At 37.2% G+C, this 15,247-nt stretch overlaps 1 pseudogene across 1 annotated transcript; it reads left to right on the top strand.

Moving 5' to 3' along the window:
• The first annotated feature begins 6,858 nt into the window (after nucleotides 1-6,858).
• Nucleotides 6,859-8,642, top strand: LOC149835451 (CBL-interacting serine/threonine-protein kinase 6 pseudogene; annotated as a pseudogene). Its single transcript, XR_016432325.1, has one exon. The product of XR_016432325.1 is annotated as a CBL-interacting serine/threonine-protein kinase 6 pseudogene (transcript).
• Nucleotides 8,643-15,247: the final 6,605 nt, after the last annotated feature.

Raw genomic sequence — 15,247 nt, 5'->3', positions numbered from 1 at the left:
GGAGGGTGGTAGGGGCCCACCAACTCAAAATTCATTTGAGGCAGAACAGGATGGTTACCTCCACCAGAAAATACCGGGCACGGTGCAGTATTAATTAGGCTTCAATAAAGGCCTGGTGTCGCCAACACATTGTTTTTGTCTGACTCGTATCTTTCTGGACGAATAAAACTGGATGAACCTATTTAAGAGACTCACGGCAAGCAGGCAGAACGCATCATGTGCATATACAATATATATGCAGATTGCCTTCTCCATTGAAATCGAAAACCGTGACAAACAAACATACTACAACAACTCTCTCTCTCTCTCTCTCTCTCTCTCTCTCTCTCTTATTTACCTATTGTATCAGCAGAAAATCGATATGATTCAACCTGAATTGGCTATTTTTACTAAATATAAAAAATACACAAGCGAAACGTTCTGCGCTACCATCATTAACAATATACATTACAGACCATGGCGAGACGAAGAACATTGCTTTAATTGGGTGGATTGGCCAGACAAGAGAGTAAGGTTGTGAGGTAGATGAATGGTTGCATCTCACTATCATAACTGATGGGTCTCGGATTCGAATTAAAAGGAGTTAACCCCCCCCCCCCAGTTTGTCTATAAAAAAAGCTACTTTACGCACATGGAAGCATAGTGACAAAAGTTTAAAACCACAAAATCTAGGGAGTCAAAAACTTGGGAGATTTTGAAATTTTTCATAAATCTCACTTCTTTTCTGGCAAAATCTTGGCAATAAAAAGAAATTAAAAAATATAAAAAAATTAATTTTTATAAGAAAATATAAATAAAACACATTTAAAAATAAAAATCTCATGATAAATATCAGCTAAAACCGTAAATATCATGATATTTGTCACGGTTTGAAAATCGCCTGAGAAATTTCCGTTTTAAACTTTCAGGTAATTTCTCGCGATATTATCATGAGATTTTTATAAATCTCACGATATTTGTTACAGATCATGGAAGTAATAATTGATGACCAAGATCGCTTTGTAATTGGCTAAAGATGCATTTCAAACCCGACCAATGTTGTAACTCAAAAGAGTTTTTGGCCAAGTTCAACCACAGGAAATCCTTTTGGAGGAAGTCGAGGGTGGATGGAAGTGGTTTACTGGTTCTGTCCTAGAGTTTTCTCAAGAACACAACAGACAAGAGACTTTAACTGAGAATTAATTCGACACAAACAAGTATATGCAAGATAGGGGAAAAAACCCTTCCGATCTACTAACAACTCTCTCTCTCTCTCTCTCTCTCTCTCTCATGCAGTCAATTGATAATTAAAGTGTCAAATAATATCTTGTAGAACGATCACATGTTGCATGCATATACGCAAGACCACCTCATAAGTAAAGTTTTCCTACCAAGCTTCCCAATAAGGTGTGCTGGGTACAGACTTGGAGACGCGTCTTTTTTTGAATCGGTTAAAGTGTCATTTGGACAACCGAGGTGGTACCCCCATGTGGTAAGTGGGGTCCTGTGCCAGCTGAAGGCCCAGGTTCGAATCCCTCTGCCACATTAGGGCTTATGATATATCTGATAGGGGTCTGCCTAACCCCAGCTTGTCTATAAAAACAAGACTCCATTTTGATCAGGACAACTCGCGATCATTACCAAGTTGATGGAATGACACAGGTTCCAAACTCATAGGTCCACGTCACAAAGCTGGAGTTGCATGTGTACTCCCTGATAGACAAATTGGACCTGAGGTTTTTACCCCTAATGACGAGAGGGTGTTGTGTGTTTTCCCCCGAACACGCACCGTAGCTATTTGATTCAGAAAACTGCTTTTCTCCCTCAAACACTTTCTTAACTTTTTTTTGTCAGAACCTCAGGTGAATTACAGAACGATCAATCACAATAATATTGAATTTAAAATAATTATTATTTCTTAAAATAATTTAATTTCATAGATAGAGTAATTTACAAAATCTGAAATAACAACAATGTTTTTCAAAACAACTAGTGAAGTTCATCCAAAAACTCAATTTTCAGGGAAAAAATAACTGGCTCTTTAACACTGCCTCAGCTTCCCGCAACCGCTCTGTCTCAGCTACTTAATATCTAAAAATAGTTTTAGCATGGGATTAAAATAACTGTCGACAAGAATACAATAACTAGGCATATATGCATAGTAATAGACGTACTTGAAATAACAGTCTTTTCATATAAATAAGCAATTATCAGTACAAATAAATAGCAGTTTAATATTATATGCAATAATCTTACTCATACAGGATCATGCAATTCATGCATGACCTACCAATGTAAGTGAAACGCTCATAGTAGACATGGATAACTTATAATTCTTTTCATTTACATTTTTTTTACAGATAGTGCATGGCATGCTTCACTATATGCACAAAATACTTTTGTTTTTCTCTTTATATTCTATTGGTACGACGCATACAATATTCATATTAGAGGTTCGACCTAGGAGTATATTCAATCAATTTGTATCTTATTACCATGTTTTTTATTCTCTTCTCTTATTTTTTAGTAATAGGTGATTTTAAGAGATCGAGAAACCCCAACACATGCATCCAGATATATCAGACTTGCATTTCAACTTAAACAATCTCACTACCACCCCGCGGCAATGGTGACAGTTATTCCCTTTTATTTGTAGCTAGGAAAGCAACATTTCATGCTTCAATAAAATCCTATGAAGCATAGTGTATCTGCTTACTCTCTCATTGTAAGGTACAAGAGAATTAACATACGCATTTTTTATTATTTAATTAATTCTCTTGACATGCATGCTTTAAACAATAATTAACATTTTATAAATTCAATAGCCTCTACAAGGCACAAGCACGTACGATTTCATTTAGCTCATCTTAAGGTTATCGGTCATCCATTTAGGGCACTAATATATATTAGTCAAGTTGACTATGCACAAGGTCGAGAGTTACTCATTCGAGCTTAAACCATCATAAAATAACAATTGCATAACATATTTTTCATCATGAACATTTTGCAATACCTATATACATCATTCAATATGCATTTTATCATTTATCATATCATAAGCATAAATATCATGCTATCATGCATCATAAATTCATATTGTACTCATGCATCAAAAATCCAATTTTTATTCATAAAGACTTAAAATTATGTAAACATTCTTAAGTATGCATATTCAAAAAGCTTGAGTCACATACATACAATTATTCAAAAAAATAAAAAATGCATTAATATGTACGTGTTTGTAAATTTTAAATTACATGAATATGCTCATAAACTTGAACATATATGTATTTTTATTTGAAACATATTTGAAATATGCATATATAGATGATTTTGAAACTTTTTGAACAATACATATTTTTTGCTCACCAAATTCAATAGTTTCATAAATATACATTTTCTTGTAAAATGTGCAATACTAATACTTTTTTGAACTATATATATATATATATATATATATATATATATATATATATATATATGCATTTCAAATAACTTAAAACTATGCATGTATGTAAGTTATCATAAACTTACTTCGTAGTGTGTAAAGCTTACGATGAGCAAAAAATCTTAAAATTACCCTTGAGGATTTTCTTTCAAAATGTGACTTGGATTATACTTTGCTGATGATCTGAACATGAACGAGTATGTGTGCGCTCACCTCGGGTTTCATGTTGCGAGTGTGCATGAGTATGATGATGTTCTTCTTAAGTGAGTATGTGAACCAAGATGGCGACCAACATGGAGAGAGAGAGAGAGAGGGGGGGAGGGGAAGAGAGGTCGTGTGTGAGGGTGTTAAGTGAAAGGAGGAGATGATAAGTGAGTAAGAGTAAAGGGAGGTATTTATAGGTGACAAAGGGAGTCCGTAGATAATGTAAAAGGGGAGTAGGGGGTAGTGGGTGGAGAGTAGGTTCATAGGTAGGAGCTTAGGGTGGCTAGTATAATAAAGGAGGGGCACAAGGCAAGTAGGAAAGTAGGTATGGGGCTTAGGGTGGTGTGATGAGAGGCGAGAGGGGATAGCATTTGGGTTTGGATTTTGTGAGACCCATTAGGGTCTCATTAAATCCAAATCAATTCATTATACTTATTAATTTATATATATATATATATATATTAATTAAATTTATTTGGGTTTCAAGTGGACCCAAATCCTATTTATTTTAAATGGTATCTATTTGGGTCCAAAATCTTAATTTTTGTATGAGATCCATTCGGATCTTGGATCTAAAATTTTTCTTTTACTAAAGGAGATCCATTTGGGCTTTAGGTGGACTCAAACAATTATTTTACTTTAATGGGATCCATTTGGGTCTCAAATAGATCCAAAAACCTTATTAATTAATGGGATACAATTGGTTCTCCAAGTAGATCCAATTGGGCCTCTTAGTAGATCCAATATCTTATTTTCTTAGTGAGATCTATTTGGGGTCTTCAAATGGATCTAAAATACTTAGTGGGATCTATTTGGATCTTTAAATAGATCCAATATCTTATTTTCTTAGTGAGATCTATTTGGGGTCTTCAAATGGATCTAAAATACTTAGTGGGATCTATTTGGATCTTTAAATAGATCCAAAACTCACTTTGATTAGTGAAATCCATTTAGGCCTTCAAATAGATTTGAAACATTTTTTACATTAGAGTAGGATCTATTTGGGTTTCAAATAGATCCAATCCCTTCTATGTCTGGTTTAACATCCGAGATGAGTCAAAGCTCTACCTAAATCTATTTGGGTTGACCCGTGTCATTTGGAGATCCAATTTTGAATAACTTAAGATCCGGTGGATCTTATGTAGTCATTTGGATAGTTCGAACTTACGTTGGTGTTGGTTGATCCTCGTGGATCTTCACTGAGGTCCAAATCCCAATACCTCCTACAAAACCTTATAAGTCCCCAATTAAACATTAAATAACTTAAATAAATGTCAAAATACTAATAATAATCAATCACTAAATAATCGATCATATTAGCTAATTAATTTGTCAAAATTAGTATTTAATCAAAGCTAAATACCAGAATAATTCACAAAAGTTTTCCTTTTATCTATTTAAAAATTCTAAAAAAATTGTGGACTTTACATTGATGCCCGTAAGATTTTAACCTAGACTGCCCGTCAAACGGTCTTGACCCCATCCCACTATGCCACACCCATCCCACTATGCCACACCCCTTGAGTATATTGAAACTATGTCTTTTTACACTAATGGCAAAATAAAAAAGCTCATTCTTTTAGGAGAAACCTTTTTTTAAATTTTTACTCAGAGAAACCACTTCAGGTGCAGAGACTTAGTCACGCTGGCAATCAGACATACTTATGGTCTTCGTGCATTCAGCATAAAAAACCGAGAACTTACCCCTTGGCCCCAGGGAGTCGTCAAGCTTCGGCTTACAAAGGAGGGTGACACTCATGGGATTTGAGCCTAGACTGTCCCTCAAACGGTCTAGGCTCCATCCCACTACGCCAAACCCCTTGGCCTCTTTTAAAAGAAACCGTTAGGACTTAAAGGATTACATTTACAAATATTACTTTTCAAAAAACTCTAACATCGACCAAATCTTATTGGGTTTCGGGTTGGAATCATGTTCAGCCTTGTACCTCATATATCTTAAATTGTTTTTCAAGTAAAATTCCCACATATATGTAATGTATTTTTTATTGATGTCATTTTAAAAAATAAAACCGATTTAAGCACACATACATGTTTGTCGTTTTTATAGTAACTAAAACATTTCTCCCGTTTTTAACATTCATCTCTTTGAATGCCGATTGCCAAACCATTTTTAATCTTATATTATTATTTTCATGGGAAAGGAAATTGAGTGAGGTGTTTGGAAAGAATCTGCTGACAGCTTTGCAAAAACATGAATTGCACGAGTTTTTCCTTTTTCTGACCCAACCACATAATCATTATGGAATCATTTACCAAGGTCACAAATACCTCTCCTTCCTCGAAAGATTCGGGACACCGTGTCCAAATTTTCTTCTCCAAGTCTTTTGTTTTAATTTATAAGCTGAAAAAGCCACACCCAGAATGAATACCTGGTCGCGCTGGCTCAGCCTACCATACTTACGGTTGTTGTGCCAGTCCATGAGAATCGAACCTTGACCGCGCTCGTTTTAACAGCCAAGGCTCCACCCCACTACACCAACCCCCCTTGGGGCTTTCTTCTCAGGGTATAACAAATCGCAATCTCTTATTCCCTTAAAATCCTGCGTTTCACATGAAGGTCTAACTACATTACATTGTTACATTGTCCAGAAACAGTGTTCTACGTGCGATGAACCAAGTTGACATCTTTGAAACACCAAAAAAAAGAAATCTGAAAAAAAAAAAACTTTAAACAAATTCAATTATAATCTAATTTTATGGAATCTCGAGTTATATTAACGCATTTAATTGAATTTGATCTAAAAAATCTGTTTCTCGACTGGGTTTTATGAAATTAAAACTGAATTAAACCCCATTAATTTTGTCTTCCTATTTTAAGCTCATTTTTACGCCTCTTCACGTATTGCTGAAAAGCTTATTACGGGTAACGAGAGTAGTTGCCGTCATATTATAAAGAACCAACCTTATATTCAATCCCCACCCCACATCTTACTTTGGGATATGTGAAAGTGGGACCCGTTCACACCTCCCATCATCAAAAAAGATGTGCGGTGGTGATGAAATGGAACCAATAATTTGGTTTATGCAAAATATTATCGTCACTTGCTACGATGGGATCACCGCCACGGTTGGGAATGTGAAGTCTGGCGTTTTCTTATAGCATTTACTGCAGCTAGGGTTAATCTTTCGTAACCGCGGTTCGAAACGGCTATATAAGGACGCCTAGTTCTCTGGCTTTCAGATTCTTTCCGGAGAGTGTAGAAAAAAAAAAGGCCCCTCTCTCTCAATTCTCAAACACTAGGTGGGTTTTGGGGAATGTGGAGAGATGGGGAAACGTGTGCGTTTCAGACCTGATCCAGCCGGATTCCGGCCGAAAAGGAAGAACCATGGCCGAACGTGCCACCGGAAGCACGTAGAAGACGGTTAGTCGTGCAGAAACATCCGAGGTTCGAGCCCTCACATCCGTCTTTTTTTCTCTTTTCCCGATTTTTTTGTTTTCATCAACCCTTTCTGGAAGAAGAAACGGAGTAGAGAGTTCTCCGAGTGTTTGAGGGGATGGAGAAGAGCAGCTCCGGCAAGGAGGGGAAGAAGAACCCCGTGCTGGACGGGAAGTACGAGTTGGGGCGGCTGCTGGGCTACGGGACGTTTGCGAAGGTGTACCACGCCCGGAACGTGGTCTCCGGCAAGAGCGTGGCCATGAAGGTGGTGGGGAAGGAGAAGATCTTGAAGGTGGGAATGATGGAGCAGATCAAGCGGGAGATCTCCGTCATGAAGATGGTGAAGCACCCCAACATCGTCGTGCTGCACGAGGTGATGGCGACCAAGACCAAGATCTACTTCGCCATGGAGTACGTCAGGGGCGGCGAGCTCTTCTCCAGGGTGGCCAAGGGCCGCCTGAAGGAGGACGCCGCCCGGGCCTACTTCCAGCAGCTCATCTCCGCCGTCGGATTCTGCCACAGCCGCGGCGTCTACCATCGCGACCTCAAGCCGGAGAACCTCCTCCTCGACGAGGACGGCAACCTCAAGGTCACCGATTTCGGTCTGAGCGCCCTCTCCGACCACCTCCAGCCCGACGGCCTCCTCCACACCACCTGCGGCACCCCGGCCTACGTCGCGCCGGAGGTGCTCGCGAAGCGCGGGTACGACGGCGCCAAGACCGACCTCTGGTCCTGCGGGGTCATCCTCTACGTCCTCCTCGCCGGGTTCCTCCCTTTCCAGGACGACAACATCATGGCCATGTACCGGAAGATCTACAAGGGGGACTTCAAATGCCCGCCGTGGTTCTCCTCCGACGCCCGCCGCCTCATCTTGAAGCTCCTCGACCCCAACCCAAACACCAGGATCACCACCGCCAAGCTCATGGACAACCCCTGGTTCAAGAAGACGCCAGCGCCGAGGGCGGGGAAGGCGGAGGAGCTCGAATTGGAGGAAGAGACGGAGTCCCTGAACGCCTTCCACATAATCTCGCTGTCGCAGGGGTTCGACCTCTCCCCCCTATTCGAGGAGAAGAGGGTGGCGAGGGCGGAGATGAGGTTCACGACCAAGGAGTCTGCGAGCAACGTGATATCGAAGCTGGAGGAGGTGGCGAAGGAGGTCAAGTTCAGCGTGACGAAGAGCGAGAAGAGGGTGAGGATGCAGGGGCCGGAGAACGGGAGGATGGGCCACCTTGCGATCTCGGCGGAGGTTTTCGCCGTGACGCCTTCGTTCGCGGTGGTGGAGATGAAGAAGTCCGGCGGAGACACCCTCGAGTACAACCGCTTCTGCAGCGACGAGCTCCGGCCCAAGCTCAAGGACATCGTTTGGGCGTGGCAAGGTGAAAATCCGACAACCGCTGCTTAGAATTTCGATCGATGCATTGGGGGAGAAGATCAGCATTTAGAAGTGTAGTGTGCGCCAGTGTATTTTTCTTCAGTTTTAGTATTGCAAGTTCAAATGGTATCTTGTGTCGGAATGTGTGTGTGTTGTAGAGAGGATTTCAGTCGTCTGTGACATTGTTTGTATATTTGTTTGGTGGTATGAGAAATTTCTTCCGTTATTGCTCTTCCTTTTCTGATCTGAAAGTCTTGGACGCATTGTGCTTATTCGAAAATGGTGGTTTTAGGGTAGATTTTGGGAATTGAGATGAGAGGGGGGTGTTCATGGTTGGCGGTGCAAATCTCGTTGGAGCTGCAAAATAATGGGTATGTGTTTCGAACTTTCGAGGTTTAAGGAGGAATATCTTGAGACCCTTGATAATTGATAAGCCAATGTTACCCCTGATGATTTTATAATAAAATAATATATAAAAAAAAGATAAATAACATGTAAAAAAGATAGATATGCATTTGATAAAATAAGTCTTGGACGCATTGTGCTTATTCGAAAATGGTGGTTTTAGGGTAGATTTTGGGAATTGAGATGAGAGGGGGGTGTTCATGGTTGGCGGTGCAAATCTCCTTGGAGCTGCAAAATAATGGGTATGTGTTTCGAGGTGTAAGGAGGAATATCTTGAGACCCTTGATAATTGATAAGCCAATGTTACCCATGATGATTTTATAATAAAATAATATATAAAAAAAAGATAAATAACATATAAAAAAGATAGATATGCATTTGATCAAAATATTTTTTTGTAACATAGATATGTGTTTGACGAAAATATACTTTCGTAAATAGTTTTGCACATTCTTGTGAGTTCAGGTTATCGCTTTGGTTTTTAGCTTAAGTTACAATACATTGTCGCATTCTCGTTTCTGCCTTGTGTTACAAAATATTCTTGTGTTTGTTCTTACCTTGTGGAGATAACTATAAATCGATCCACCGGTTCGATCATTGGTGGGCATCATATGGGGATTTGTCGGCCATCTCTTTTTACAATCTTCTCTTCTTCTTCGTTTTCGTTAGGCAGTATGAAAAAAAACAATGATGCATAAACATTTCAACAAGTGTCATTAAGGCGTCATGAGTACCTTTTCATGTCGTCATGCTATTGTTGAAGAACGTATGGCGTCATGAGTGTCATTAAGGCATTGTTTTGTTATTACAGGTTAATGTTGTATTTTCGACGGTTAGAAAATTAAAGATATTTGTAGGACGTTGAGACCTGTTGACAAGAATGCTTGGTTACAGATGCGAGGAAGGGCATCTACCCTCATCTAGTATCGTTCATTCACTCAGTATATGCAATGTATCGCAAATCGTGGTTGTAGTAACATACTACCGATTTGTGAGATATTATTTTATTTGTTAATATCAATTTGTAATCTATTATGCTGAATTGTCGTATCGATTTGTAATATATTATATGATATGTATATTGATTTGTAAGATATTGTGAATTTTTTATAGCGATTTGTAAGATATTTACAATATAATTTTGAAACGTGTGCGTGCGAAATTTATATTATTGTGCGCTTGCCGTGGTGATTTGTGTACTTAAATCGCAGCTTATTTTGCAATTTCTATTCAAATTGCTTCACAGCGTCATAGATATAATTAAATCATTGTCACATGAATCGCTATTATCAACACACATATACGATAAGTTTCTTTTATTGGCATGGTAAATAACAACTCGATGCATAGTATAAGCAAATAACAAACTGTTGTTGCTTTTATATTGTGATTCATTCAATCATTTTCGTTGTTATATGCATCTTGAATAAATCGTAGTAAACGTATGCGCTGGCTAACACAAATTGATATCTTACTTATGACAGTGGTGAGCTTATCATCTGATTGCAGTAAAGATGATGTATCTCAATCATTGGAAAGTTATGGAGAAGTGAACATTTGTATTAATGACGCACCTGAAGAAGTTAATATGTGCACTAATGATGCACATAATAAGAAGGGTGCAAGCATTGGAGTCACTCTTGACTTGAATATTTCAGCAGAAGAAATGCAATTCGATAATGAGGTAGACGATCATGATAGTACAATTGACTATGTTCTAATAGAAGAAATGCAGCTTAATAATGAGAAAGTTGCATACAAATTTTACAATGATTATGCCTTCAAACTTGTCTTCAGTGTTAAAAGGTATTTTTGGTCAAAAAATGCACAAGATATCTTGGTGAGAAAGGCATATGTTTGTTCTAAAGAAGGTTGGAAGAAGTCAAGTAAAAATTCAACAAGGAGCAAGTCAGATTGAAGATGTGGTTGTCCAGTGAGAATGGTGTTAAGAAGACTTTTTAATAGAAAATATGTAGTTCGTACTTTAATAAGTGATCATAACCATGAATTAACAGCTTCATTTATGACTCCTATGTTAAGGTCACATCGTAAAGTAACTGAAGTGCATGTTGCAATTATTAAAATAGTTGATAGCATCGGCATTGCACCAAGGAAGACATACAATTTGTGCACGCACATATATGGTGGTTGCAAGAATGTGTCATTCACACATGGATCGAAGAAACCACCTGAGAAGAAAGAGGACAGATAACATGAAGAATGAAGAAATATGTTCTTTGGTTGATTACTTACAGAAAAAATTAAGCAATGACTCTGGTTTCTTTAGTGCAATGCAAATGGATGAAGATGTATATGTTGTGAATATGTTTTTGGCAGGTTCAAAGTCAAGAGTAGATTATGAATGCTTCAATGATGTGCTTATTTTTTATATGACAGTAAAGATTAATACTGAACACTGGCCATTTACGCAGTTTGTCAGAGTGAACCATCACTCACAGAATTGCATATTAGGCAGCATTTTTTGTATAACCAGACTAAGAAAACCTTTCAGTGGTTGTTCAGAGTATTTACACAGGCAATTAATGGGAAGCAACCTAAAGATGTACTTACAGATGGTGATTATGCAATTGCGGCTGCAGTGTCTCATGTATAGTCTGATGCACATCATTGCCTATGTTTGTGGCATATCTTTCAAAATATAGCAAAGAACATAGGACACATATTTAATCAGAATACAGGGTTTGATAAAAACTTTACAAGGTGTGTACTAGAGAGCGTAGACGATGTCACCTTTATGTCTGATTGAGAGGAAATGATTCAGATGTACGAGCTTGAAGATTATGTATGGTTACAAAATCTATACGTAGAAAAAGAGAAGTGAGCATCAGTATATGGAAGACAATACTTTTGTGCAGGTATGATAAGCACACAAAGAGTTGAATTTATGCATATCATACTGAAGAAAACCTTGTATTCATGTTTAACAATGTTTCGCTTTATGGAACAATATGAATTATTTGTAGACGGTCTTAGACAGAATAAACTTTAACAAGATGTGAAATACTTTAACACATGCCCTGTAACTTTGGGCATGAAAATATTGATGTGACCTATAGATCTGTATTTACTAACTGTATTTGAATGAATTAAGAAGGAGGTTATACAGGTCATGAATTGCAACATAGAAGGTCATATGCAAACCGAGAATATGCACAAATATCATATTATATGGGAGGGCGAAGAGCATCCGAAAAGGCGAGAAGCACATGTTACGTATAATGTTGATAACGAAACAGTTGAATGTACGTGCAAAATGTATGAATTCAAAGGTATTTTATGTTGTCATGCATTAAAGGCACTTAATCAAGAAAAGATACAAGAAATACATGAGTCATATTTAATGCGAAAATGGATGAGACAAGCAAAGATTGAACTGTTGAATATAGATAATGTCAGTGCATCTGGTGTTGATGAGAAAGGACACATAGCCTCCCGTTACCAACAACTATTTAGGTCACTTATGCATGTTACAAATTTGGCATCGAAAAGTGAAGAAGCCTATGTATGCATGAGAAAAGTGTCAAGGAAGTTACTTGAAAATATGCAGTTAATTCATCATAAGTCTGTTGTAGCTCATAAAGACCAGTCTAAGAAAATAAGAGCGAACAGTGAAGGTGAAAATCATGTTTTCCCTGAGCCGCATGAGAAGTTGCGCCGAAGCGTAAACATCATCTTCAACAAGTCAGGAGTCAACGTTGTAGATTATGATGGACAAATTCACCTAGCGAAGGGTATCAAAAGGAAACATGCCTCTGATCGCAATCGTCGGAGAACAAAAGGTGCACTAGAATTGGTTGGTAAGAAAAGGTCTAAGAAACAACCAACCCCTAAGCAAAAGCAACCAAGCCCTTCACATGAAAAGGTATGTAATGCATTATATTGCTTCTTTTGTAAATTGCATTACGTGCAACTTATCAATATCTAACTTGTATAATTTTCAACATGCAGCAATACCCTACAGATGTGCACTACAATATTAGAACCTTCAATCCTCTCGACCAGTTTGAGTGGAACGATGGCATCAATTGTACAAGTCTTTTGGTATGTAATTAATGTTGGGAGAATGTTTGCATTTCTTGTTAAACGTAATGTAGTGTCTTATATTGTTTTGTTTCATGACAGGCTCAGTTCGATTCAAAAGTGAGCAATGGAACACAAGAATCACATATAAATTCTTCAGCTGTATAATTTTGTAAATACTGTATTAAAAGTAAAAATCATTGTCTCAATTGGCCTTCACATATACAAATCGTTATGCATATACTATATTTGAATCGTTGCGCAAAAAGTTGTTCTTTGAATAAATTGTATTAAAAGTAAAAATCATTGTCTCATCTAGCCTTCACATATACAAATTGTTATACATATACTGTAGTTGAATCGTTGCGCAAAAAGTTCTATGAATAAAATGTATGAAAGTAAAAATCATTGTCTCATCTAGCCTTCACATATACAAATCATTGCACATATAATGTATTTGAATCATTATACCATAGTGTCCTATAGCGATTTATGCAATGACGTCTATGTCGGAGATGTATTACTACAAATCGTTTCATGGCCAAACCATTGGTCGTGATGTACTGTAACTAAATACCCATATTGTTTATAAATAAATGTGGTTATAAATCACATCGATTTGTATTTATGAAGTTACTGTGATAATGATATGTCTTTGTTTGTCTTTGTGAATGATATCGATATGTAATATTGTAATTTACGCATATCGGTTTGTAACTGTTACTAAAATATTATAACGAAATAGTGAAATCGATTCGCAACTATTACTTAAATCAGTATCAAGTTATAAATTGATTTGTATTTATGAACTTACATTGATTTGTATACACGTGTGTAAACCCCTAATAGAGATTTGTGTAAAACCATATTATATGTAAAACTCTATCCGACCCGACCTGACCCGTTGTTCAGATCTAAAACTCTAATCTATTTAACCTCTCTTCCTCTTTTCTGCGGCAGTGCAACTCCTTCTTCTTTTTTTCCTCCGCCTTCATCATCATCTTCTTCTTCTTCTTCTTCTTCTTCTTCTTCTTCTTCTTCTTCTTCTTCTTCTTCCTTGTATTTTTTTTTCTTCTTTGTTCTTCTATGTTCCTTCTACTTGTGTTTGATAGATAGGGTTTGATGTTGATAACCTAGTTGTTTTATGTCGTGAGGAAAGATCTAGATAATCTTCGATGATCATTATGGTGGTTATCTTCTGTGTATACATTGATATATTCATGACACGTATGATTGTGGTGTATTTGTCATGAAGTATATCGAAGTTTACGCATAATATAATGACCATGATCATCCTCAATCGTTGTTGTTATACTGGAGCAAGCACAAATATTTTGCATGATAGATAGGGGGTGATGTTGATGACCATCTATTTGATCTATTCTTATTGTCGGATTCCATCATTCGTAGTTAGAAAAATATCTGCCTAATCTTCGATATACTTCATAACAAATATGCTACAGTCGTGCAATTCCATCTTGTCTGCTTGTAGAAACATATTGATGATAATAGGATCCCATACATTCTGGAACTCCATCTTCTCCACCTGCATTGCATTCGAAGCACATCACTATTTGAATGTGGGGGTGATGTTGATGATGATATATGTTTTAATCGATGATGATGGTCATGTATTGTATCTAAGTCAAACCATTAGTCATGATGTATTATAACTAGATACTCATATTTTTTGTAAATGAATATGATTGTAAATCACGTCGATTTGTATTTATGAAGTTACCGCGATAACGATATGTCTTTGTTTATCTTTGTGAACGAAATTGATTTGTATTTATGAAGTTAACTCAATTTGTATCGTTGAAGTTACCTTGATTTGTACTTTACTAAGTCTAAATATCATATAGATTTGTTTATTATTTTTCTTTTATGCCTTTTATGAATCAATCATTATGTAAATCATGATAGGAGATATCGTTCACATAGACAATGCTCATAAATGCAAATCGTCATAGGACAAATTGTTTCTGCTTTATGTCCATGGATATACAAATCGTGATAAAACACTTCCTCTATAAAAAATAAATCTCGATCTCTTATAGAAAGAATTATATAAGTATAGAATGTTACGTTACAATAAAGAATTATAACTGGTTGCAAGCCAATCAGTATCAAGCAAATCGTGATAGCACGTAGCCTTCATACATATAAATCATTTTAGCCTTTTATCAATCATTATGTAAATTGTGATAGGAAGACAGCTCGTAAAAGCAAATCATTATGATTCATCGTCGTTGGTCGTATAGCTGTCATTGTCTCTTTCCTCGTCATCGATACCCCCTTTGTGATGAAGCAGGTTATATCTTCGACCCTCGAACATGTCATTTATAAAGGAAACATCGGTTCGTCCGTTCCTTACTCACGAAGCAAAGCAAAGCAATA

Source organism: Nuphar pumila, chromosome 6 (genome assembly GCF_984573655.1).
Source record: "Nuphar pumila chromosome 6, dmNupPumi1.hap1.1, whole genome shotgun sequence".
Lineage (NCBI taxonomy): Eukaryota > Viridiplantae > Streptophyta > Magnoliopsida > Nymphaeales > Nymphaeaceae > Nuphar > Nuphar pumila.
This window is presented reverse-complemented; position numbering and strand designations above follow the sequence as displayed.